The following is a 5,381-nucleotide window of genomic DNA, read 5'->3' as shown; positions in this document are numbered from 1 at the left end:
TCGTGATCCACCCACCTCAGCCTCCCAAAGTGCTGGGATTACAGGCGTGAGCTAAGTTAAAGATTTTAAGTAGTTTAGACACACGCTTTTGCTCAAGGAAATTCACAGAAACCACCGCTGCTATACATCTTATTGAATGACTCACGAGTTCTCCTTCACTGATTAATCCTTTTCCTCATCCCTTCCTCACCCTCCCATCTGCCCCAAGAACAAAGAGCTTGTAAACCAATAAATTAGGCGGAGCCCGAGAGCTCTGGGCCGTGAGCAAGCCTCTGACACTCTGGTCCCCAGGACTCGCCTTTTAAACTCTTATTCTGTCTCTAACTCCTTTGTCTCCGCTGGACTCAGGGTACCTGCTGGGTGGTGTGGGGCTGGTTTTCCCAACATCTTCTCTTTTCTTTGTCAACCTTGTGTGCAGTAAGTAGCAGGCAACATGGCACTGGCCAGGTAGAGAATCCAACTGCATAATAAAAGATTAGGGTGGGGTGGCCAGCTTCTTTGCATGCTATGTAAATGGCACACCTGGTCCAACCAATCTTTTGGCCCTATGTAAATCAGACACTGCCTACTCAAGCCAGCCTATAAGACCGCATGCACTATGCGGTGGTCCAGAAAACCCATTCAGGAGCCCCTCTCTTTCCGCAAGAAAGAGCAATTCTCTTTTCTTTTTCTTTTGTCTATAAAACCTCCACTCTTAAACTCACTTCTTGTATGTTCAAGTCCTTGATTTCCCTGGTGTGAGACAATGAACCTCTGGTATTTACCCAAGACATCAATGCCACTTCAAGTGAACTGTCACCCACCAAGCAATTGAACCCACCCATTGTGTGAGTAAAAATCCCTGCCCGAAATATAATCCGTGGAAACCTTTACACAGTTATCAAGTTGTTTTCCTTAAAGGCTGCTTGGAGGTACGGCAACTAGATTTTATTCACCTACCACCATAACCTTTGGCCATAAGTAAAATTCCCTTAGAAAAAAATAATTTCAACTTTGGGAGTTCCTCTCAAATGAACTCATTTTATGAGTGTATGGGACACTCGTTTTATTAGACAAATAATCCAGTCAGCATGTGAAATATGGCCCATTCTACAACATTTTCCTTGTGCCAATCGCCCCCAGTCATCCGGATTAGTGGAACACACTGGTGACCAAAAGAGTCAAACTCTGTAAAATATTCAAAGAGATTTATTCTGAATGTTGACGAAAAGTGTCAAACTGTAAAATCTTCAAAGAGATTTATTCTGAGCCAAATATAAGTGACCATGGCCCATGACACAGCCCTGAGGAGGCCCTGAGAACATGTGCCCAAGGTGGTTGGGGGTGCAGCTTGATTTTATACATTTTAGGGAGACATGAGACTTCAATCAAATACATTTAAGAAATACATTGGTTTATTGGTTTGTTCTAGAAAAGCTGGACAATTCAAATTGGGTGGCGGGGTCTGGGCAGCTTCCAGGCTATAGGTAAATTTAAACATTTTCTGATTGACAATTGGTTGAGTTTGTCTAAAGACCTGGGATCAATAGAAAGGAAATGTTCAGGTTAAGATAAAAGATTGTGGAGACCAAGGTTCTTTTGAAGTCTCATAGCAACTGCCCTTGGAAACAATAGATGACAAATGCTTCCTATTAAGACCTTTTAAATGGTGTGAGACTCTTAGTTAACCTATTCAGAATTGGAAGGGCCTGGAAGGAAAAGGTCTAGTTATCTTAATTGATATTCTTTCCAGATGCAAATTTTCCCCACAAATGACAGCTTGCAGGGACATTTCAAAATGTGACAAAGAAACATGTTTTTGGGGTAAAATATTTTGATTTTGTTCCTTGTCTCATAATGTTATGCCAGAGTCAGGTTGGAAAGTAAGTCACAATATATAGGGTTAAATAAAACCCATCTAATGAGACTTTTTGGTTTGTAGGGCATGACTCCCCAGACCACTTAGATAAGAATTTGGGCAAGATTAAAAAAAATCAAGAGTTTATGGCAAGGTTCGGTGGCTCACATCTGTAATCCCAGCACTTTGGGAAGCTGAGGGTGGATCAAGAGGTCAAGAGATCAAGACCATCCTGGCCAACATGGTGAAACCCCATCTCTACTAAAACTATGAAAATTAGCTAAGCATGGTGGCAAGCCCCTGTAGTCCTAGCTGCTTGGGAGGCTGAGGCAGGAGAATTGCTTGAACTCAGGAGGTGGAGGTTGCAGTGAGCCAAGATAGTGCCACTGCACTCCAGCCCGGCAACAGTGTGAGACTTTGTCTCAAAAAAAAAAAGCAGTTTAGTCCTTATGAGCTAAATATGAATGACCATGGCCTGTGACACAGCCCTCAGGAGATCCTGAGAACATGTGTACAGGGTGGTTGTGAGGCAGGAAAATAGGGTCTAGAGGAAGAGAACATAAGGCCAATTCACACTTCAGCTATGACAGGAAATATCTTCTGCCGGGTCTGTCCCGCAGACCCTGGATGAAATGAGAACTCAGACACAGGTATGCAGTGTGAGAGTAGCTAGGTAACTGCCAAGCTCTAGTGGCCAGAGAGCAGCCCCGAGAAGCTGGAGCTGCTTGCTTTTATTCAGTGCAGGCATCATGACAAAAGCCTGGAGCAAACACAACCTGTAGGTAATTAACATTTATTGTTCCCCTTTCAGGTAATGTCATGTGTGTGGATGATCAAAGGTCAGTTCCTGGTCAACATACGTAAACAAGCCTGTTTAAGTTAAATTCCCTTACACTGCATTGTACCTACTCTTTGCCCTCTGCATCAGGGTTATAGAACAGCTGCCTTCAGCTATTCTTCCCATGGGGCTCTGTAGAACCTTCCGACCTTTCAGAAGGTTTGCATCCTTTCCCTATAGTTTTTCCCTCCACTCTGACCAATCCTCCACATCTCCCCCTTTTCTGTTTTTTGTTTGTTTGTTTGTTTGTTTTGTTTCATTTCGTTTTGTTTGCATCAGGTTTTGTTGATGGAAACATACAGATGTGCGCAGTGACAGGTTTGACTGGTGTGGCAGTTACAGCTCATGTTCCAGCTTTGCATCCTAGAACCAGTAAATAATATAAGACAAACATGAGTATAATCAGTATTATTCTTTTCCAATCAAGGAGTGATATGTAGTGTTACTTGGCACCTCAGTCCAATGTGTGCCATTACTGAGAGACCCCGCTGGGGTATGTCAACCCCTCCCAGCCAATCCATCACATTGTTAGAGGCTTGGAAGGGAGTGTCTGCCCAAGTAACAGGGCAGAAAAAAGGCAGATCTTGAAGATGGGTCCAATAGAGTGTAGCAAGTACAGGGAGCAGGCAAAGCGAGAGACTAAAAAAGATTAATACCCTATGAGAGATGTAAGGTACAACAGAAAGCATAGCAAGGAACAAATTATCTGGAGTGAAGTGTCTGTGTCTGGAGCAGGATTTACTCAGCCTCCTGAGTTGTCTTCTTCAGCAAAATGTCCGGGGCCTGTGTCATCCGAGGAAGCTGCATTATCCAGGGCTGTGGGTCCTGCAGGGTCATTTCCTTCATTTCTGGTACCGGGTTGGGTGTCCTAACCACGCCATGGTAAGGTTTGATGCCTCATACTGGAATCTGAAGAGGACCTGAGGGGGTCTGAACACAAGCATAACCTCTTTCCCATGTTAGCAAATCATTTGAACCACACTATACATTACTATTTACATCTTTCCATAAAACTGAAGGTTTTATATCTTGAGTGATTTTTGCAAAGTGCTTTTATATAGCTGATTGAAATTTATCCTCTAAATTTAAGAAATTAAGGGTAAATCAGGCTCGTGCCAATAGTGTTGTAGGATCCTTACTCATATTTCCCCTTTGTTGTTTTCTGAGCATATTTTTAAGGGTGGAGTGGGCAGGTTCTACTATGGCCTGTCCTTAGGGATTATATGGGATACCCATAGAATGTTGGACATTCCATGTATGACAAAATTGTTGAAATTGTGAGCTGGTGTAAACTGGACTGTTATCAGTTTTAATCTCTGTGGGTGGCCCCTTAAACGTAAAAGAGAAGAAGATGTTTAATGACATATCAGCTGGACTCTCCAGGAAGAGCAATTAGGTGGGAACTGGTACCAATGGATACATGTGTATATCTTTGTTTTCCAAATTCAGGGACATGCATAACATCTGTTTACCATGACTAATTAGGTTCTAGTCCCCTAGGGTTGATACCTGTTGAGGAAGGGGACTTGCCTGTGAGCTGGCAATCTGGGAATTGCAGGATAATTTGTTTAGCTAGTCTTTCAGTTAACTGAAATTGTTTAGAAAAATTTCTCCAATTTTGGTGGAAAAATTAATGTGATTTGGTGGCTTGGCCAAGCAGTGATGTCATAACCTGCAGGTCTGCTTGATCATGACCATGAACTAGTGGACCAGGCAGTGAGCTGTGGGCCTGAATGTGTATAATAAAAACAGAATGTGTTCATTGAGCCAGTGATTGCTGAAGTCAAAGAAAAAGGGTGCACAGGGTAGGCTCAAGAGTGGACTTAATGAGGGCCGTTTCAAGGTTTTGCAATAAACAAACAAAGTAAGCAGAGTCACTAGCAATATTGATGGACTGAGTGGAAAAGGTTTCCAGGGCCAATATTAGGGCTCCAACCTCAGCTCTCTGAGTACTAGTAAATCCAGATCAAGTGAGGGAGTCATGCGGTTCCCACCAGATAGCTGCTTTTCCATTTTTACCAGAGCCATCAGTGAAAAGTGTTAAAGCATTAGGTATGGGGGTGTGAACTACCTTTGTAGGCATAACTACAGGAGTATGAGATAAGAACTGGAATAGTCTATCAGTGAGAAGGGGATGTTCTATATGGCCTGCATAATCAGAGAGTGCTATCTGAAGGTCTCCTATTAATCTTGTTTTAGTAGGAAATACTAATAATTGGACTGAATATTGTGGGTCTATGCAATCTAGTTGCCTCTGAAAAATAGCTTGCTCTATTTCCTCAATTTCTCTTTTTGAAGCAGGGGTTAAATACCTGGGGGAGTCCAGGGCTGCATTGCCCTTTAAGATAGAAAACAGGTTCTGTAATTTGTCAGTAGTTATGCCCAAGTTGGGGTGAAGCCAATTGATAACTCCTGGTAATTTTTGATAACCATTTAAGGTATGTAAGTTGTTAGTATTCAATTTAACCTTTTGAGGTCTTACTGACCAGGAAGTTAGTATGTATCCAGGATATTTCCAAGGGGAGGACATCTGTACCTTTTCAGATGCTATGATTAAAGCTCTTAACTGTGTATTCCTTTTGACAGAGGCATATAAACTCAAAAGTATTGCTCCATTGTGGCTGCCAGCAAGATGTCATCCATATAATGGATGATCTTGGAATTAGGAAGTTCTTTCCTACTGGGGAGCAAAGTCTGATTTGCATG

The sequence above is a fragment of the Macaca thibetana genome, chromosome 3 (genome assembly GCF_024542745.1).
Source record: "Macaca thibetana thibetana isolate TM-01 chromosome 3, ASM2454274v1, whole genome shotgun sequence".
Classification (NCBI taxonomy): Eukaryota; Metazoa; Chordata; class Mammalia; order Primates; family Cercopithecidae; genus Macaca; species Macaca thibetana.
The sequence above is the reverse complement of the archived record's forward strand: the minus strand, read 5'-3'. Positions refer to the sequence as shown.